The sequence below is a fragment of the Antechinus flavipes genome, chromosome 3, assembly GCF_016432865.1.
Source record: "Antechinus flavipes isolate AdamAnt ecotype Samford, QLD, Australia chromosome 3, AdamAnt_v2, whole genome shotgun sequence".
NCBI classification, from domain to species: domain Eukaryota; kingdom Metazoa; phylum Chordata; class Mammalia; order Dasyuromorphia; family Dasyuridae; genus Antechinus; species Antechinus flavipes.
Window position 1 is genome coordinate 38,820,602 of NC_067400.1, and position 23,257 is coordinate 38,843,858.

At 37.6% G+C, this 23,257-nt stretch overlaps 1 long non-coding RNA gene across 1 annotated transcript in view; it reads left to right on the top strand.

The window, feature by feature from the left end:
- The window catches only part of LOC127552911 (uncharacterized), a 274,023-nt gene that overhangs the window by 78,721 nt on the left and 172,045 nt on the right, over positions 1–23,257 (top strand). The window lies entirely within an intron of this gene.

A 23,257-nucleotide genomic window follows, 5' to 3' on the forward strand; every position in this document is an offset into this window, starting at 1 on the left:
GGGACTGTATTTTCTCATTTTTAAAATGAGGGGGTTGGACTAGATAGCTTCTAATGATCCTTCTACCTCCTTATCTATGATCCTAAGAACTTGGTAGAAATAAGTATGGTCACAGAATTCTGGGAGCCGGATCAGCTCCTGCCTTTATGGCTGTTCCTATAATCAGGACAGCAGAGCTTAAGAATAAGGCATCATAAATTTGGAGCTGGAAGAGATGTAAACGATCATCAGCTTCCAGAAGCGGAAAAGGCTTCATGGTTTTCAAGACTATTGTCCAGGTTCTGTGACTAGACTACATGGACTCTTTGACCTCTGTCACAAATGTATCCAAGGCAACAGGGCAAACTATGAAGATGTTCTCAGGGACCGTTCTTCTCGATGGTTGGACTATATGTTCCTGAGGTTCCTTCTCACTTTAAAATTCTGGCTCTGAGTAAACCCTCGTTATGTAGTCCACTGCCTAACACTTTGATGTGTTCTGTACATAAGAGCCCAAACAACTTATAACCTAGCTCCCTTTGCAGGCTTTTCTCTGGGAGACATCTGACCAATCGGGTAAAACCAATCAGGGAACCACACTATTCTCCCACCAAAAAGTCTCACTATCTCCCTTCTCTCTTTTTCAAAACACAACTCGATGACCATGATGTGGACCAGGCTAACCTGAGGAGAGAGTTTCCTCTCCTGTCATTTTTGCATGCTGCTTATATTGTGTGGCAGAAAGCTCTTGGGATATTATGGGGTTATTGATGGTGGCTGCTACATAAAGCAGGTCAGCATTCAAATCCTACCTTGGACACTTCCTAACTCTTAAGTTCATGGCTGCAGTCATAATATGTGCTTATGTGTGACTCTGGGGAGATTCTTTCACCTCTCTAGACCTCAATTTCCAAATCTGTACAATGAAGTTAGAGCTGATGACCTCTTAGATATTTTCCTGCTCCAAGGTTATGATGCTTTATTCTTAAGCTCTGTTGTCCTGATTATAGGAACAACCACAAAGACAGGGGGTGATCCATCTCTTAGCTCTCTATGAACATATTGTTGGACCAGGGACATTGAAAGCTTTTCTTCCTATTTCCCACAAATGTGGGATTCCTTCCATTGGCCGGAAGACTCAAGTTTGCGAAAATCACTCTTTGGGCATGTGGTAAATGGGGCAGGCCAGGTCTTATCAATCAGTGTTGGGTGAACGACTGGCTTTGCTATAAGTCAGGTCATATAATTTCTTGAGGCCTTGATTTCCCCTATCTATAAAATAGAGAAATTATAGAATTAGGGCTGGGGGAATTCTTAGACTCCAATAATTCCATTTCTTTTTTACAGAGGCTGAAAATGGGGCTCACAAAAGTTATGTGACTTGGACATCATCACCCTGGTAGTCAGTGACACTTGAACCCAGATCCTCTGAAATTCCCATCCTACTCCTTTCCTCACTGAACCAAATTGTCCTCTCTTCTCATGACTTTTTTATGCTCAATGCTGGCTCTGAGTCCATAGTGGCTATTTTAAACTTTTGTTTCCTTTCCATATCATCCTCTAATTCCTTGAGTTCCTTGAAAGCAGGGACTGTTTCTTTTGACCAATTGTATTCCCAGAATTTAGCACACTGTGCTTGAACAGTTTTGCTGTTGTTCATTTATATTCAATTGTGTCTACTCTTCTGCCCCCAGAGATACACCAAATCTTTCTATGTTCCACTATCTTCCAACATCTATCCCAACTCATGATTGATGCTTCCATGACACTTTCTATCTCCCTCATCCTCTGCTATCCTCTTCTCCTTTTTCCTTTGATCTTTCCCAATGGCAGGGTCTTTTCCAACAAGTCCTGTCTTCTCATTATTTGACCAAAATATTTAAGCTTAAAATTCAGTATTTGTCCTGATGAATTAATTTCTTTGAGTATTTATTGATTTGATCTCCTTGCTGTCCAATGGACTCACAGAAGTCTTTTCTAGCACAACAATTCAAATGTGTTGATTCTGTGACACTCAGCTGTCCTCCTTGACTTTTACAGCCATATATAATTACTGGAAAAACCATAACTTTGACCATATGGACCATTATGGGCAAGAGAATGTCTCGGTTTTTAGTATGTTTTCCAGATTTGCCAAAGCTTTCCTTCCAAGGATCAAGTATCTCTTAAGTTCATGGTTGCAGTCATAATATGCTTAATAAATGTTTGTTGGATTGGATTGGATGGGACTTCCTTGAAGCATGTCTGCCCACTGGATTGGCTACCAACATATTCATACAGTCTTCTGGTTGATTCTTATAAAATTCCATGGTCATCTTGTGATTGAGGGCATCTATCTGCCATCATCTTGACTGATGCTGGGCATTTGTTTAAGAGTGGGGCATCCTGTTTGCTTAATGCTTCAATGCTTCCATTCCAGAGAAGCCCAAAAGTTACCATCCCCTCCAGTTCCTTTGATAACCCCCAATAAGCCCCCTTTTCTATAGCCCTTCCTTGGCTTCCCATCATATGCCTGGGGCCATTTAACTTTCCATAGACAGGTCTTCTTTCCACAAGGAGACTGTGACCTACTTGAGAATGGTATGTGATATCCCCGGGGATATCAGACATCACTCACCGAAGTGTTACATACGTCAGAGCCTGAGTGAATACTTTGCAATGAATAAATGAATGAATGCCCAGGATCTTCTGAAAACTAAGAAAGAAGTGTCCCATTGATGAGGGTCAAAGCAGTCTTTGCATAAATCTTGACTTGACTACTCTCTGGTTGTATAATACTGAGTAAAAGACCCTAGAGGCATTCTAGAGGTACTCTAGGGACAACTCTCCTACTAAGTTGTAGAGAAGGAGCTGACTAGTATTGGTAGAGTGATTATCTTTAATTTGGGAGCATCAATAAATTAGCCATTTAGTTCCAAACTCCATTCCCAATTGCTAGGAAACAAATCACCAATTGGACTTTCTTGTCCTTCAATCCAATGATTAAAAATTTCTATAATCCTCTTTGTTCAGGCCATAGCTAGAATTTGGGTTTTATGTTCTCCTTCTACTAACTTGTTACCCAGTCTTTCTGCAGCTTCTATGAAACTTGAACTGTCCCTCAACTTATACCTCCCCTTTGGTCAGCTATGGAATATGGACCATGCCCCAGCCATTAGCGTTCACAGCTTCCTACTCTCCTGAGAAGATGGCACCTCTCAGTTTGATTTGAACATCACTGCGATCTTCTCAACAGCAGCATTAGCACAGATCTAGATTGTGACCCGTTCATACATTCTCATCCTGAGCAATTTGTGTCCATGTTTGCTCCTTAACTTCTCCATAGAGGCCCTGCCCAATGTGTTGGAGGCTTTGTTGGGGCTCTTCTCACGTTTCAGCTCATTATGTCATATTATTCATTAGAGTACTGAATTCTAATGAATGTGACTTATCCTGTTAGACTCTCCACTGCACAAGGGCAGGGACATACAACATATGCAGAATTCTTGTTTGAAAAGCAATATGTGCTAGTGCGTATACACACATTTAATCTCACTATATTTACTTTATATATATATTTAGGAAACTAAATTAAAAGTTAGAAGCCATGTCTCTTTTTTCAGAATGCCTTTATCTGCTTTTCATATATACTGTATTAACTCAGTTATATTTGCAATCCATCATTCACCTGAAAATGTAAGCTCCCTGGGGGCAGGGACTGAATCTATCAAGTCCAAACCCTTCATTTTCACAGACGTAGAAACTGAGGCTCAGAATGATTCAGTATAGGTTCCATGGTCACATCACACAGCTACTAAGTCTAATCTTTGTATCTCTTCTTGCAATTATGCTTAATAAATGTTTGTGGAGCTGAATTGAATTTTTAAAAATGGAATCTCAATTACCTTGATAATATGTGACAGCTTGGCGCACGTGTTTTGATATAATTTTTTAACCTCCTCAGAGAGAAGTTTTAATTATACCCCTTCCAGCACTAGGAATATCTTGGGACTAGATGCTCAAATATATTCAGTATTGAAGCCCCTCTGACATTTCCCAGGCACACCAGATGGTAACAGAGAGGAATTCAGACAGGGCTTTTTAGAAATTTGTGGTGAGGATACAGAAATCAGAAATAGGCTAAACTAGATCCTAAGAAGAGAGTTGCTTTCATTTTAAGGGATCAAAAAATTCTAGTGATGATATTTTAGACATGGAAAAATAAACATATAAAAACAAACCCAAATACCTTATTTATTTTTGTAGCTGTCTTCCATGTTAGGTGTCTTAGTTTCTGGAAGGGCAAAGTATAGCCTATAACAAATCAGAGCAAATAGGTTTTTGTTGGAAGGCTCTTCATAATCCAACTTTGTTGGCAAGAAAGAAAACCAGATATTACAAGGAAAGTTGTTTTATAGATTGTCTGCGGGCTCTCAGTATCAGTCGAGGGAGCAATGAGCTCTCATGATTAAAACTAAATTAGAGGGACAGTTAGGTGGTGCAATGGATAGAGTACCAGCCCTGAAGTCAGGAGGACCTGAGTTCAAATCTGTTATTTAAGATGTTAATACTATATTTTCTTCAATAATCTTTCTTTGTCTTCTGTTTCCTCCTTTAGTTTTCCTTTCTCTTCTCTTTTTCCACCTTCATTCTTTTCTGTCATCTGTAACATTTATAACTTCACTTTGAAACTCTTTGTTATATATTCATGTATTCATTTGCAGGTCTATTTCATCCATCTATCTATTCATTAATTCATTTAATTTATTTATTCATTCATTTCATTCTTTTCATTGATTCACTAATTCATCTAAGCATTGAACAAATATTTGTCGAGTTCCTTTTAGATAGAAGAAATTGTAATCATTTTATATATGACATGTAATATTCACATTATACATTTATTTTGTTATATATGAACTGTCCTAATATTTATATAGAATGTTAAGATTGACAAAGCATTTTACATTTATTATATAATTTTTATCCTTACAATAATTATATGACACAGGTGCTATCACTATCAAAACTTTACCAATGAACTTTAAAAAACAAATACGAATATAATTGTAAAGACTATAGAAAGTACTATAGAAATATGAATTTGTATGAAAAAATATTAGACTTCTGAGGTCTCTTCCAGTTCTTAACCTACTGCACAGCTGGTTACTAGCGGGGGTAGGTTAAGAATCTGGGATTCTTGATTCCTAATCTACAATGCTTCCCTTTCAAAGTATGTTGATATTTCAATTGATTTTGAATGGCTGGAAATGCATCTCTGATTTTTGGGCAGTATCTTTCAGACTATTCCATAAAACATATCTATTTGAAAATGGAAAGCTTCATTTGTTCATTAATTCATTTACATAAGAAGATTTGCCTACCATGTAAAAAGTAGATGCAGGGACCTGGAAGAAATTTAAAAATGCTTCAACAAGCTTACTATATAGAAAGAGATTCAAGACATTTCTACAATTGTTATAACATAAAATAAAATATAATGATGGCTAGCATTTACATAATGTTTTAAAATTTGCAAAGTGTTTTATATATGGCATCTCATTTGGCCTTCATGCTAATATTCCATCACTGATGCTATATGGCAACAAGACACGAATACAACAAAGTTCATAAAGAATTAAAGTGATTTTCAGAGTGGGCAATGAAAAGTTAAATTGTGGGTATGAGCAGGCTGCAACATATAACCAGTAAGTAACTCTGAAGAACAAGAGTGAAAGACCTCATTAAAGAAATAAGAGAGAAAGAGAAGATGAACTAGTTCCATGTCAAGGATGAGGGATGACACTTTGCTCCATTGAAGACTCCATGATGTCCTAAGAAAGTGAGGAAGACTTCATGCACATTGAGTGAACCCTTTGTACTGTGATGAGCAAACATGGTTGGATTGAGGTCTACATTGTTTAAGGGGACTTCCACGTTGATGAGATCATCCAATTGATTATGATAACAGCATCAAAAGAGCAAATGAAGTATAATTAAATCTTAGAGGGAGAGGACAGGACATTTTTGGGGGGATAGGCATGTAACCCATGGAGGCCATGTGATATGAAGGACTGCTCTTTCATCACTATTGAGCTGGGGCACTTTGGGCAGATCATTCATTCATTCATTCATTGGTTCATTTCATTGTTTCAATCACTCATTCTTCATTCATTTCATTCTATTCATTGACTTACTAATTTATCTGAGATGCATTTAGCAAATATTTGTTGAGTTTTATCTCTCTGGGTATCAGTCTTCTCATCTGTACCACTGTTCTCTAAGGTCTTTGGAAGTATAGAGTGTGTGAGGGGTAAAGAAAGTTAGCTATGGGTAGTCAAACACTTCCAGAATTTAATTATAACTTATTAAAGACTTTTAGGCTTTATTTGGTTTGTGCTGGGGAGCCATTGAGGGTGTTGGTGCAATGAATTAATGATATGAAGTGTGCACTACAGTGGCCACAGGATGAAGGACACAAATATACATTGAATTCTAATCATAAGATGAGAAAGGAAGCAGTGTGGGAGTGGATACAGAAGACATGGGTAGAATCCTATTTTTTTTTCACTCACTATTCCTGTGACCTTGGACAAGTCACCTTTTGGGCCTCAGTTTCTATTTGTGCCAAATGAGGGGGTTGTACTAAATTACCTTATAACTAAATCATCTTGAACATTTGCATTCAGTCTATCATCCTCAAATGTCAGATCAGGTACACAAGTCTTTTCAATCAGAAGCTATATTTTGGTTCCTATAAAGAAATTTGAATCTTCCCCAAAGAGAAGTGCAGTTCAAAACTGGCAACCTTAAAAATTCAAGTGAATGATTTACTTCTCAAAATAAAATCTACCTTCGCAAAAGGTAGACACCACTGTATCCAATTTGTTTAGTTGGGTCAATGAATCTGACATTTCTGAGGCTTTCTCTCAGTCCTTAACAAGTGTTTTATGATTATAAAAAACAACCTCATAGACCTGGGAGGGGAGCCGGAAACTCTGGATTACAAGAAGGATGTGAGGATGTTTCTTTGTGACAAAAGCATGAGAATTACAGTTCAGGTTTCCATTGTCCATCTCTCTGTGTGATGTGCACTCAGGATGTAAGGTCAGACTTAACTGAATTCCAGGGCTTAGCTGCTGTGTGTTATAACCCATTAAGATTATTTAAATCTAGCATTTTTTGTTCCCAGCAATAATAGGGAAAATATTGTTTTGACTAGTAGAGATGAAGTCTCTGAAGTCATAGATAGTTAAAGGTACCAATGTGTGTCATTTTAATGACAATTAATTAAAGGACATCAAGAGAACTTTAGCTAATGATCGAGGGATCTGTCTTGCTGAACCAGGGAGAAGTTTGGTAGTTTTGAATAGTAGACTCGTCCAATGACAATTCTCTGTCTATGCTCTTTTCATTATCCAGTTAGAGGTAGAGGAGGTTTTAGATAAGGGACTGCCTAAAATCTCACCATGATTATACCTTCTTTACAGAAGAAACATAACATAGTGGTGACAATATAAAATTTGGGATCAGGATATCAGGGTTTTAGTCATCTACTAAAATCAATTAGTGTCTCTGAGGCCTGATTTCTCCCCCTGTGTTATAAGACTAAGGATACATAATACATAATATCTACTTCACAAGGTTGGACTGGGGAAAGTGTTTTGCAAATCTTAAATAATGAGTTATTCTTGGAGTTAAGCTATTTTATCTTTAGATAAAATGAAAATATCTAAGGAGCCATGAACACATTTGAGCATGTAGAACTTATCAGAGTATTTAGCTCTTCCTTAGAGAGCAGGGATCTCTAGACCTATAGGGAATGGAAGAGAGAACAGGAAGTTCTACCAATGAAAGAGGATTAGGAGAAAACTAGAACACATAGTACTATTCCAAGAAGTAGACTGAGGATTCTGGGTACCATGGGTAGTTACATGGCAAAGAGATTTGCTTCCATTTTTACCATTTCCTCCAATGCCAGTCCTGATGTTCACTACTTATTCTGAAAGCCCATGGGATTGACTTCATGGACACTGGAGAGAGAGGAAAAAAATGAAAAATTAGAGTCCTGAATGTCCTTGTCAGCTGTTGAGAATATTTATGAAAAACTATGGCAAAATTATAGATTTAGAGTGAAAGGGACTTTCATGGCCATTGAATCCATCACCCTCATCTTGTTGATAAAGAATTGACATTCAAAGAGGGAAGAGAAAGGAAGAGAAAAAAGAAAGAAATAAGTATTTTATCAGCTGTTTACAATGTACCAAGCACTGAGCTAAGATATTACCTCATTTCATCCTCACAACAACCCTACTTTCTTAGGTAAAGTATCACCTAATATTACCTACTTTTTTAGGTAAAGCATTATCCCTACTTTACATCTGAGGAAAGTGAGACAGATAGTGAAATTAAGTACCCTAAGGCCATACAAGCAGCTGAGGTCACATTTGAACCCAGGGTTTTTTGATTCCAGATGGTGAAACTTGGTTTACTTTTATTACCTATCTACCTTGAGAGGTTAAGTGATTTACCTGAAGTTATATAGCTAAAAAGTGTTTTAGGTGAGATTTGAACCCAAGACTTTGTTAAAACATTGATGTTAAGTTTAATGCCATATCCATTCATGCTACTATTTTTCTTTTTCTATTTCCACAAATAATATTCTTAATATGCATGTCATTCATAGCATCATTGAGGAGATAAAAGGAATTTCAAAGACCATCTAGATCAACCTTATCATTTTACAGATGAGTCAGCCGAGGCCCAGTGTTTAACAAAGATTTGATAAAGATTAACAAAAGAATATGAGTCACTAGATACCGATGACCTCATGGTTGCCTTTTTTGAATATTATTATTATATGAGATTTCCCCCCTCCCCAATTTTTTGGCCTCTTCTCCTCCCTGAGATATCTTTTGAAGTTATTCTTCAGTGTTTTCAAGATGGCAACACCTCCTGGATGGATTTCCTTAGCGTATTTAATCTGATCCAGCGATTCTTCCAAACACCCCTTTCCCAAGGGCCATTTTTAGAGACAGGAGGCTTGACAGACTGAAAAGGATGCTTGACTTGTTCTTACTAGTAGGGTTTCCATAGGTAAGTCATTCACTCTGTCTGAACTTAATTTCATCCTCTCTAAAATGGTAATAATAATTCTAGTGCCTGACTCACAGGGCTGTTGTAAGGGTCAATTGAGATCAGGTAATCAAAGTGTTATACAAATATTAGCTCTTTTGCTTCCTTATATGCCACACGGAGGACTGAAATATCAGAGGCTAAATGTGATGGTTCATCTGGAACTGATGATGATAATAGCTCATTAGAGAAGAGTAGCCGAGTTTTTGCCAATTTACATCTATTTGTCATCCTCCCCCCAAGTTCACCTAGAGGCAAAAGGGAGCCGCTGACAATGTTTGAACTTGAAAGTGATATAGTCAGACTAGTATTTAATTTAATACTTAAGTCACATTCCTACTTTCCTCCTCCCTTTTTCACCTAACCCCCAGTCATTTAGACTTTAATCAAAGGTCATATAGAGTTTATTATTCTTTTACTCATTTCATTTCTTAATGGTTTCTAATTTTTACACATTCTTCTTAAAGAACAGAGAGCCAAACTAGAGGATTCTCTCTCACTGAGAGTCTTGCAAATCTATAGAAGATTTAGGATGAATTGAACTATATAGATGATGGAAAGGATGCTGTTTGAAGTCAAAGAATCTGGGTTCAGATCTTTTTTGTTGTTCAGTTGTTTTAGGAGTGTTGTCTCTTCATGACCCCATTTGGAGTTTTCTTGGCAAAGATACTAAAGTGATTTGTCATTTCCTTTTCCAGTTCATTTTCCAGATAAGGAAACTGAGGCAAACCGGGTAAAGTGACTTACCCAGGGTCACAAAATTAGTGTCTGAAGCTGGATTTGAAAATAAGTCTTCTTTACTCTAGGTCCAGCACTCTGTGTACTATGGCCCCACTTAGCTGCCCACTCAGATTCTAGATCTGTTATTTATTACCTTTGCCACTTTTGGCAAATGACTTGCCCTGTCTGGGCCTCTTCTGGAAAATGAGATTTTGTACTAGAAATAAGACAGCCTTTGTGATTATGATCCTGGTTCTTTTCACCTCTGAGATTCTGTAATTTGTAGGCTTTCTTTTATAATAAGAATTTGATAGATGATGCTGAATAAAAGAGATAATTTCTCCACTGTTGTCTGCTAAATTCTGTTTGGGCAGTGGGGGTTTAAGGTACTTTGGGAGCAGTTTTGTCCTGTCACTATTTCTGTGATTAGTAATTGTAGAGATGAAGGGGGATCAGGACTTCAGTGGGGCCGTTGGTAGTGAAGTTCCAAGATGCTTTGGTCTGGTTACTATATAGATGAACAATCCAGAAATAACACACTACTAAAGTTGTTCCTGAAGTTGATGAAGAGACATAGTAAGTATTCAGGAATTTTTCTTTTAGCATACTTTTTATTTTTTAAAAATAATATTTGATTTCCCCACTGCAATTGTAAAAACATTTTTAAACATTCATTTTTTAAAATTTTTCAGGTCCAAATTTATCATTTTCTCCTTCTACTACTCCTCCCTAAGACAGTAAGGAATCTGATATAAGTTATACATACACAATCATGTAAAACATATCTATATTAGTCTTTTTCTTTTCCCTGAGGCAACTGGGATTAAGTGACTTGCCCAGGGTCACACAGCAAGAAAGTGTTAAGTGTTTGAGGTCCTCCTGACTTCAGGGCTGTTGCTCTATCCACTGTGTCACCTACCTGCCCCTCTGTCACTGACAATGATGCTGCAATTTCTTCTGCTAGTTTTTTCAGGAACTGTCTCTGATGTTGTTGTGGACCAGGTGACTTGAATTCATTAAGGGCAGTTAAGTACCCTGAATACCTCCTTACTTATCTGGGCTACCAACTCTCTGCTCATCAGTTTTGTGTTCTGTCATTTCCATTACAGAGAAAACAGAAGCCACATGAGGATTGAGCTGCTCAGTTTCTCTTTATTCTCAGTCTTCATTCTCCTATCTACTGGAAGTGAAGGTCCTGGCTCTTCTTTGACCCTCTTCCTTTTGTTAACTTAAAAAAATATTGATTTCCCTCAGATTTTTCTGAGCTTTGGCCTTTCTGACACAACATTTGTAGGATCGAGCCAAACTTGCACATTTATTCTTGGTTCTGTGATGTTGCTTCTACTTTCTGAGTATTTCTTTTAAAAATCTAAGTTTTTTGGAGGAGTTCCCTGTGTGTCCACATCAATCTTTTCAGATAGATCCCATTGTTCTTTTTCATTGGAACACTTTCACTTTATATCTTCAGAATTTCATTCTTGATTATCTCTCATCCCTGTGCTTACTGCCCCTATAGGATTTAGTCCATTGGATCCTATATGTCTTTTATCTGAAGCTTTTGAAACCTACTTTTCCAAAATCTAGAATTTGTTCCTTTTCTTACCTCAAATTCAAGCAAGGAATGGTTACTTTTCACCAGAGTCCCTGTCATTTCTACCCCAATAACCAGTTCCTTCTTTCTGAGGCAGACTAAGAATAGAATTTTCCCTGTTTAGTTCTTCTCCCTTTTCATGAATGACATCACTAAGGCAAACTAAGTTTTTCTAGGAGGAGAGAAAGTAAGAGGAGGAAGTGAGAGAAGAAGATAGAGAGAGAAGAGAGAGAAGGAGAGAGAGAGATTGAGATGGAGAGAAGGGGAGAATCTTTTATTTTTTTCCAGTTACATGTAAGAATAATTTTTAACATTCATCCTTTATAAAATTTTGAGTTCCAAATTTTCTTTCTCCCTTCCTTGCCTATGACAATAAGTAATTTCATATAGAGTATCAAATTGATATATGTTCAGTCATGTGAAACATATTTCCATTTTAGTCACACTGTGAAGGAAGAAACAGAACAAAGAGAATAAAAAGTGCAAAAAAAAGACAGTAAAGATGATATACTTTGATCTGCATTTGGACTCCATCAATTCTTTCTCTGGATGTGGATAGTGTTTTCCATCACGAGTTTTTTAGAATTGTCCTGTCATTGTATTACAGAGAAGAGTTGTCATTCAGTTGATTATCACACAATATTGCTGTTATTGTATACAATGTTGTCCTGGTTCTATTCAATTTACTTTGCATCAGTTCATGTAAGTCTTTTCCGGGTTTTTTTTGCCTGCTCATCCTTTGTTATAGCACAATAATAATCCATTATTTACCATATTTTTTAAACCATAATTTATTTGGTCATTCCCAAACTGATGGGCATCCCCTAAATAATGCTTTGCCACCACAAAAAAACTGCCATAAATATTTCTGTACATGTAGGCCTTTGCCCCTTTGAGATACAGATCTAGTAGTGGTATTGCTAGACCAAAGGGTGTGCATGGTTTTATAGCCCTTTGAGCATAGTTTTAAATTGCTCTCCAGAATGGTTGGACCAGTTCACAAGTCCACTAACAATGCATTAGTGTCCCAATTTTTCCACAGCTTCTCCAACATTTGTTATTTTCTTTTTCTGTCTTATTAGTATGAGGTGGTAGTTTGCATCAAATTCATATTCTTAAGACATAGATTTGACCATATAATTCCCTTACTCAGGAAGTGCCACTGACTCCCTCTTACCTTTATGGTACTGCACAAATAATCTGGCTCCAGACTGCTATTCCAGGCTTATGCCGGGTTGCTCCTCTCATAGACCTTGAGGTTCTAACCAAATTGAATTACTTGAAGTTCTTTTTTTCTCATGCAATTTTTTAATTATTATAACTTTTTATTGACAGAACATATGCAAGGGTAATTTTTTACAACCTTATCCCTTGCACTCACTTCTGTTCCAACTTTTCCCTTCCCTCCCTCCACCCCCTCTCCTAGATGGCAAGCAGTCCTATACGTGTTAAATATGCTATAGTATAGCCTAGATACAATATATGTGTGCAGAACCATACCGTTCTCTTGTCTTACAGTTCTTCATGAATGCTGTTCCTTCTTTTGTCTTCATAACTTTTTTACTGGTTATTCCTAATACCTGGAAAATGGTTTCTTATATTTAACTCACAGAATTCTTGGATTCCTCCCAAATGGAGCTCATTCCAAATTCTGCAAGAAGCTTATCCTGACCTCCCAATTGCTAATACCCTCCCTTGAGAAATGATCACATATATTCTGTGTTTGATTTTCTACATAAATACTGTTTTCTCCAAATAGAATGCAAGTTCCTTGAGGACAGGACCTGTTTAACATTTATATCTGTGTCCCCAACACTGTCTCTGTATCTCTCACTCCTAGTACAGTAGAATGGGACTTAATAAACCCTTGTCAAATGGGAATGAATCTATCTTCTGTCAATATCCTAGAATCAAATGTGCTAGGGATAAGGTCAGAGCTTTCATCCAGAGTATACTTGATTATTATCTTCCTTCTTTTCTTTACATGTTGCCTGAAGTCAGTGCATTTCATTGCCTTTCATGTTTGGACAATGACATGACAAAGAAAAAAGACATAAATCTGTCACTCTTCAGCAATGATTCTCATCCCCTGAGTGCAGAGTACTCTGTGCTGGAGGTGGGAGGGGACAGACAAGAAGCAGGAGACAGAGCTCCCTCGGGGAACTCATCATCTAATGGAAGCACAGAGGACAAACAAAAATGTATAGAAATTATTACAAGCCTAATGGGCTGGGGGATGGAAGTGGGCTTGTGTGCATGGAATAGGAAGTCTTAGCCAAGGCAGAAGTAGAAATGATGAGGTAGGTAAAAATTGATGATGCTCCTCAATCAACTGATTAATTCAATAGCCAGGATATATCAGAGACAGGACTTGATCTGAGACTGTTCTGAATGGAAGGTTTACTCTCTATCCACCTGATTTTCTTAACCCATATAACTGCGAACTATAATTATGGTTGGTAAAGCAGCACATTACCAATTTCTCAGAGCTTCAAACAGCTTTTTTGTTACTTCTCTGCATTGTAAGAAGGAGTTTCCACACTGGAAGTGGCTCATCTTGATGAAATCACTGGTTTGGATCACTATCACCATCACCCCTTCAATCACTCTCATCACAACATCATTACCAGCATTACTCCCCCCTCCCATCTCTTCAATAGAAATGATTTTTGGTCCTTGTCATTTCTAAGACATTAAAGACCAGATAAAGAAACTATTAGAGATGTAATGTCATATATTAAGAAGACATCATACTGGTATAGCATTTTTTGGCTTGCCAAACTCTTTATCTTATCTCATTAATTTTTTAAATCAATTTTATTTTATTTTTAGGGCAGGTAAGTGCTTCAGTGAATAGAGTGCTGGACTTGGAGTCAGAAAAACCTGACTTACTAGCTGTGGATCTTGGACAAGTCTCCTGACCTCTGTCTCAGTTTCCTCATTTTTAAAATGAAGATAATAAAAGCTTTTGTCTCCTAGGGTTGTGAGGATCAAATGAGATAATAATTGCAATGCACTTAGCACAGTATCTGGTACATAATGGGTGCTATATATCATGATGATGATGATGATGATTATTTCCAAATTCCCTCTTTCTTCCTTCTCCTCTACGTATTGTGAAGGCAAGAAAGGCAAAACCTATTACAAAAATGAATAGTTATGCAAAATAAATTCCTGCCTCATTGGTCCTTTACAATGATTGTAGGAGACAAGTAGTACAAATATTCTCATTTCTGTTCTGCAGAGAGGAATACTAAGGGATTTCCCCCAGCATTACACAGCCAGTCAGTGGCTGAGCTAGAAATTGAACTCAGGTTTTTTGACCCACAAATCAGTTATCCTTCTATTACTAATAATTCTTTCCAAGAACAACATCGCAAAAGGGCTTGATCATCATTCCATGCTCCAGAAAAAACCCAAGGTAGAATTCGATTCAACATGATAAACAATATTTATTAAGCATTATGTTCAAAGCCCTGTGCTCTTAAATGACATAATTCAATTTTATAATATGCCCCACACTTTGCTAAGTAATATTTTCTGGGTCATTTTAATCATGTCCAACCTTTTGTGACCCCATGGACCATAGGATGCCAATACTTTCTCTGAGGTTTTCTTGGCAAGATATTTGTCATTTCCTTTTCCAGTGGATCAAAGCAAACTGGATTAAGTGATATGCCCAGAGTCACTTAGCTAGTGAGTATTTGAGGCTATATTTGAACTTGGGCCTTCCTGACTCCAGCATTCTATCCCGAGTTACTTACAAGTACATAGCTTTTAATCTGAAAGAAACACACAAAAAATGGCACATTCATGAATGTGGGGAACTCCTGGTATGGGAACTCCTTCACTAACCAGAGCCACAGGCAGATACTGGATAGATCAGACTTACTTGAGGAGTGGCCATATCTAGTGACTTACTTAGATCAAAGAGCCATTATATGTTATGGATGGGATTTCCATTCAGGTCTTTGGGCTGCAAGTCCAAAACTCTCCCCACTTTGGGAAAGTCATGCTGCCTGACTCTTTTTACCTAAAAGATATCATGTGAGTAAAAATCTGTTTTTACTTTCTGAAGTCATGATTCAAAAATCTTTGACTCCTTAAACCAAGGCAAAGATACTTTAAATGATTATCCTGTTCAGTTTGGTAAACATCAAATCCACTTTTCGTTGGGTCCTTCTTCATCAAATAGAACTATGGAAACCGTAAAATATTGTGTGTCACTTTTGTGAATGTATCACAGGAAGTATGGTTATTGATAAAGTGATACATAGCTCTTAACAGTCTAGAGCCTCATGCCTAATAGAAAAATACTGGAGATTCCCTACTAGTGGAACGTTCCACTTTGACACTACAGTGTAGAAGTCAGAGACACGTTTATTCAGGATTCTTAAGGTACCTGATTGCAGTCACATCTCTCATTTACGGTGTTACTCAGCTAGAGACAGTCACCAATCCTCTTATTTTTCTTCTATCTTATCACATGTGTACCTAAGCTCCTAGTGGGCAAAGATTGTGATTTAGGTTTCTTTTGCAGCTCCTTAACTCTTGGCACTAGCTATGTACCTGTTAGATGTTCTCTAAGTACTTGTTTAATTAAATGGACTGGACTGGGAATTTTATTGACAAAGAGAACTCTCAGGTGAGGAAATTCCCTTTACCAATGCAAGTCACCATTTCTATCAAACTTATAGTCTTAGAGAATTGCCTTGTCCATGGAGCTGTTGATGTTACTTTTTAAAGTCTGGCTCTCTCTCGCCCACTTTGAAAGCGTCTCATGTGCTGGTCCAGTTCTTATGGGTGCGGGACCTTTCATCTTCTCCATTTCTAATCTGGGCCAATTTTCTCTCCCTTAGCTAATCTGAAGCTCCTTATGTTCCTTTATTATTTTAATGCTGAAATCTAGAAGAAATCTCATTTTGCTAAAAATCTTGTGGATGCTATGTGAGAAGCTGAAGAGCAATGACAAATGAGATCTGCTTCTTAAAAACCAGCTATGTATCTCATTTGTCACCGGTCTGAACCTCCTCATTGGTTTCTGAATGCGTCCAAAGGAGAAAAACCAAGAAATGAAGCATAGTGCAAAGAATAAGGCTGTTCTCTGGGGCCAATTTTCAAATTTTTCTTATTTTCCTTAAAGCTTCAACAGTATTTTCCAGCAGGTGTCACTGCAGGCAAATATAAAATATAACAACATCATTTACACAGTTTATGGCCAAAATACTTTGGAAAGAAAAACCCTATTTTCTCTTCAGACTTCTTAAATCCTGCAGTCTTCGTAGATTGGGTGACACTTATTCTTCTAAATGTTCCCTACCTGAGCAAAATCAAGTCCTTTGCCTACCTTGATCTTATTAACTAATAATAATAACTAGCATTTATACAGTGCCTTCAGGTTGGCAAAGCATTTTATATATATTATCTCATCATCACAATAATCTTGGGAGGTAGGTGCTATTCCTATCCCCATTTTGCAGGTGGGGAAACTGAGGCTGTTATAAGTTAGGTCTGAGGTAGGATTTGAACACATCTTCTTGTATCCAGTACTATGTAATGCTTGGTTATTAAAGAGAGAAAATCCCAGGAGTCAGGGTTTTAGGTAGATTTGTACTACTTATTACATCTGGTAAGGGAGAGGTCAAAAATGGCTAATTTAATGGATCAGCTACCTGACAACTTGAAAATTCAAGTGTGGACATTTGACTCTTTATGTAAAATTCTAGGTATTTGAATAACAACATCAGAGAGCTTCAAGGGTTGGAACAGATGTGTGATCTTCCCTAAGGGTCTTAACTAGTAAATGGTGATTTTCTCATGATTTCTGGCAGAGCTTCATCATGTGAACCAATGTTTTATCCAGGAAGAAAAAAAAATCTAACAGTTTGGGGCTCAGCATGTGCAAAGCATATGTGAAAGAGACTAAGAGAGTACTTAGCAAAGTAATAAGATTATATATGACCGGGGAAAAAAGTTGGACTGGTCGTGGTGTGAGAGCGAGGGATAACTGATCAAAAGGCCCTATTCTCCACTGGTAGCCATACAATGTCAAGGGGGCCAGAGGAAAGCCCCCAGCATATTGGACAGATTCCTCCAGAGAGGATTTATAGGAAGACACGGACAAGGGTCACTTAGGGTGGACTTGTGTAGATGAGCCATGATCTATAGCAATGGAAAGAGCCTGCACACTACAGAGGTCACTGATTCTTTCAAGTCTGGATGGAGCGGATTATTAGTTAATTTGAAAGCATGCTTCATCATTGTGCAAAAATATAACGTATTATTTAAGCAGGAAAGAACACTGCATTAGAACCCAGAGGCACAATTTCTGTATGTCTTTTCTCAAAGGAATCTAAGGAGTCACTCCATTATTCCTCTTTACTAACCTCTGCCCTCTGGCATATTAATATATGCTCCACATGGACAAGGAAGCACTTAGGTAAGACAGCTGAGAAGAGGATTTCCAGAAGGGGATTTTGTTGATTCTCAAGCCCCCCATTCCCTGGAGGCAGAGTGAGCGCATCCTACACAGCTTTTATTGGCAGCATCCAAGTGTTGTTGGCCTGGATCCATGGACCATCACTGTCTGCTGAGAATGTGGTTTTTGTCCATGTATTTTCTCTTGTTTTAAAATAATTTTCTATCAATATTTTTCCACATTACCTGTTATAACAACCTACATATTTCCCACTATATTTCTCTCCTTCCTTCCTTCCTAGAGCTGTCCCTTGTTATAAAGAAGGAAAGAAGGGAGGCAATATATATATTTACATATATATATATAACTACTCTGTGTGCTAGATACTGTACTAAGTTCTTCATGTACATTATGTGTATAAATAAGCCTGGAAGGTAGTTACTGATATTATTCTTATTTTACAGTTGAGGAAACTGAGGTAGACAGAGGTTAAGTGACTTGTTCAGTATCTAAATCTACATTAGAACTCAGATTTTCCTGTTGCTCTCTAGATATAAGATCTATAAGAAGAGAACAATTCTGCAGAACAAACCAACACTTAGAAAGAATCTGATATGATATTCATCATTTCATACCTAGGGACCCCTCGATTCCATAAAGGAACACAGAGAGGTGTTTCAGGGGCCCGGCTTCCTCAGAGTCACTTTGCCATTTTTGATCTCCTGATTGTCCTTTGTGTTTTCATTGTTGTGGTCATTGTGTACATGATTCTCCTGGACATTTTCAGCTTGCATCACTTCACATAACTCTCCAGACTGTACTCAATATGTCCCAAACCAAACTCATTACTTCCCCTGTCCCTGCTCCAGATCCTCCCTTCTTCCCACCCAAGTTTTCTGTTGCTATCCTCTGACAGGCTCACAATCCTATTGTCATCCTTGATTTCTCTCTCTCACCCCACATATCCAGTCTTTTGCCAAGAGTTGTAATTTCTTATCGCTGTCCACTCATGTCAGACCCATTTAGGGTTTTCTTGCTTAAAATACTGGAGGAGCTTACTGGATACTGGAGGGGTTTGCCATTTCCTTCTCTAGCTCATTTTATAGGTGAGGAAACTGAGGCACATTGGGTTAACTGACTCGGCCAGGGTCACATAGCTAGTAAGTGACTGAGGTCAGATTTGAACTCAGGAAGATGAGACTTTTTGACTCCAGGCCCAGAACTCTCTCGACTTAGCTGCTCCCAACATTTCTATCTTTACAACATTTCTTGGATCTAACCCCTTTCTCCACTCACACAGCCACCATCTTGATATAGGCCCTCATAACATCACATTGTATTGTAGTTCCTTTGTAGTTCTTTCTATTCTATTGTAGTAACTTTCTGGTTGGTCTCTCTCAACTCTATTCCCACTCCACTCCACCTGCCATTTAGCGATCAAATTGATTTTTTTGAACTATATTAAGCCCAACCTCCACCCCCAACTCAGGTAGCTCCTCATTTCTTCCAAACTTATCTGTTTGGCATTTAAACTTGACCCTTTTCTGATTTTTGCCATCTTCTTTCACCTTACTTCAGTTCCAATAGCCTGACTGCTGTTCCTTTTATATGATACTCCATTTCCCAATTTTTCATTGACTGTCCTCAGTATCTAGAAATTCCTTACTTCATCAGGCTTCCCTGACCTCCTTTAAGACTCAGCTCAGCCCTACATTCTGCAAAGTGCCATGATCTTTCCCCAACCTCCACCATTGTAAACATTTTCTTTTTGAGAATAATTTCTATAGCTTCCATTTATCCTTTCTATTTCCTGTACGTACAATTTGTTTGCATGTTTTTTCCTCTGTTAGAATGTGTACTCTTTGAGAGTAGGGCATAGTGCCTGGAACTTGTTGACCGACTGTCTATTCATCATGTTCATTTTTCTATCTGTCCCACAATTTCTTCAACCATTCCCCAATAGATATGCATTGATTTGGTTTCTACTATTTTGCTCTTACAACAAGTGCTGCTATAAATATTTTGATGTCTTTCTTTTTACCACTGACCTCCTTGGGATATATGCCTAGAAGTGGAATCTCTGGGTCAAAATGTATGGACATTTTAGTGACTTTCTTAATAATTAATAATTAAGAATGATATCAATAATTCCAAATATATGTTTTAAATTTAATATGAATTTTTATTTTAATATATTTTTATTTTAAAATATAATATTTTCATATGAATTTTAAAAGGAACCTCACAGGAAAAAAATAGCTTGGAAAACTTTCATAGTATTTCTCCCCCAAAAGTAAAAAAAACAAAACAAAACAAAACATAGCCTTTTTGCTTTGTATAATATCACTTTTCTGAGAAGACAACTCTAAATATTGTTTCAGGAATCCTCCAATATTGTGGTAAAGCAAATAGGTGGGGAAATAGGTTTTTTTCTTCTCCATTTTATGATGGAATAAACTGACTCACAAGATTGCGAGTGCCTGGGAACATTGGTGACACCAGAAATAGATCTCACATCTCCTGACTCACTTTCTGTGTCCTAGAACACGATGCTGAAAATAGCTTTCAGAACCTCAAAGTCACTTCTTTTTTCATTCTGATTAATAACTCCCTTGTAAACCTGCAGAATTTTCTCTTCTGATGAATAGTAAGCACCAGAAAGGAAGCAAGGGTAGAAAGGAGGCAGGGGAAGAAATTCTGGGATCCTAAATCAATTTTATATTAAACCTCCAAGGGCAACACGGGACTTCCTTGTGGCTGTATAAGCAGAACAGTAGAGCAGAATTCTCACATTGTGAATATGTCTATCCTTGTTCTACGGATTAATTCATGGAAGGATTTGCAATCTTGGTCTATCTGTTGAGTAATAACATAGTATTTGTCAAAGATACCATGATCCTACATTTCCTGCAGTACCTGGGAGGCCCATAGTGGACACATAGTAGATGCTTGTTGACTTGTTGATAGTTTGTATCTCATAGTCTACATTTGTTTAGTATCCAAATGTTTCATTTTAATTTAGCATGAGATCAATTGTGAGATTTACTACTGTCCTAGGGTTCTACCAAGAGAATATAAAGTGACACTAGGTTGGATTTCCTAATGGTTTTCTCCCAAGGGTGCCAGTCATCCTGACCTATGTCTTGTCACTGGACTGAAATGACTCAGGAGAGAAAGGCTGATGACTTTGCACAATACTGCCTCATTTAAATCCAATTCATTTGTGAGTTAAAACATCACCTTCCTTTTAAAGAATGAAGGACAAATAATAACATTAAGGATAAAAATATCCCCTTTAGCATGACTTTTAAAAAATTTCAGTGATATTCACTGAATCAAGGAGGCAGTGGCAGGTGGTAGAAAGGGCTCAGAATTGGATCTCCGAAACTTGGGTTTCAGAACTAGTTTTTCCCAGCCGAACTGGAACTAGGGATTTTTGTATCTGAAGATGGATGGGGAAATGCAATGAGCGTAGTGCACTTAAAGGGTAGAAGTGGAAACCTGTCTCTAAGAGGGTCCAGCTCATTCTTCACTACACTCTGAAGCACAAACTCTCTGTGTTTGAGATTGCAATCAATCTTGCTAGAACTAAAAAAAAAGGCCCAATTCCCAAAGAATCTCATATGTCCCACCCCACTCATTGCATGTTGGCACCAAAGGTCAGAGACACACCCATCCTGCCCTGTGGCAGCTCTGAAATTCAATCCTCATTGATCCTAGAGAAAAGCCTAAAAATAGTATTTTAGGTAAAAATCTGATGTTATTTGCTTAGAGTTCTCCTTTTGCTATTGTTATTGTTCATTCATTTCACTTGTGTCTCACTCTTCATCACTCCATTGAGGGTTTTCTGGGCAAGGGTACTGGAGTGCTTTGTCATTTCCTTCCCTTATATCATTTTACAGATAAAGAAACTGAGGCACAAAGGTTTAAGTGATTTACCCAGGGTCACCCAACCAATAAGTGTTTGAGGCCAGATTTGAGCTCAGGAAGATGAGGCCTGTAACTTTATCTGCTATATCAACTAGCTACCCTTTCCCTTTTCTATTAAAAGTTTAACAATCCTCAAATTTTGGTTAATTTATCACCTCAATTATTTCTGGTTAGTTGAGGCTTTTACATTTGGCTTGATTTAGTTTTTAAAAAGCAGAGAATTATTATATGCAAAGAAGGAACAACAATAAAATATATTCACTAACTTTTTCATGTTAGTTTCAAAGAGATTTCAGAATCATCCCAAGATTTCATTCATTCGATCATGAGCAAAGGCGATTGATTAAAGTCCCTAGAACCGAGGTAATAATGCGCATATAGCATTTGAAAAGACTTACAGTAAGTACTCTGTGCATGTCAACTAGAATCAATATAATTATATAAAAGTATAGAAAAAAGATGGGCTCACCACATAGGAAGAGTGAGGGGTAAGCCCTTTAAGTGTCTCCCAGTGGAGTCCTTGCCAGAGGAGGGACAGAACAGTTGCAGAAAATGGGCAGGAGTGGATGGGTTGAAATCTCTATTCCAGATCGGCTGACAAATCAAAGGAAGTTACATCATATACCATCCCCCGCCCAGGCACTTCCCCCAATATTCCTAGTTCAAATTATGCTTCAGATCCAGCTGTGTGATTCAGGGTGGTCCCATCATTTCTAGGAACTTCAGTTTTCCCAGCTCTATTAGAGGCTATTAACACCTGCAGTGTCTATCTCATCAGTTGCTTTAATGCCTCAATAAAATAATGTCTAGTTCTACCTTCTTTTCTCTGAATTAGTTCATTCAAATCTGGCTGAGTTTCCCTGAATGGCTCATCTTCCATATTTCTTGTAGCAAAATGATTTTCCCTTAATGCCTCTAAAGTGTTTTGCAAACCTCTAAGGGCTATGTAAATGCCAGCAATTTTTTTTTTAGCAGTAATTAGAGTGGCGGGGAATGATGATGACAGCTCACCTTTATCCAATGCTTCAAGGTTTGCAAATTGCTTTGCACACATTATCCTATTTTGTCATCTGATTATCTCTTTTAACAACCCCTAGGGGGAGGTGCTAATTATCCCCACTTTACAGATGGGGGGAATGAAGCTCAGAGAGATTGTGACTCGCCCAAGTTAACACTGCTTGGAGGAACCTTCCTGACTTCAAGCCCAGTGTTCTGAAATACACTATACCAGTGATTCTCAAACTTTTGTTTTCAATATCTTTATCCTATTAAAAATTATTGAAGATCTCTCCAAAGAGTTTTTGTTTATCTGGATTATACTTATAGACATTTACCATATTGGAAATAAAAACTATTTTTGAATTTGTAGACCCTCTAAAAGGGTTTCAGAGATCCCCAGGATTCTCTAGACCATAATTTGAGAACCACTGCACTAGACAATGGCGAACTAACAACATCAGCTAACAGTTATTTTTATTTCATTAAATATTTCTGAATTACATATA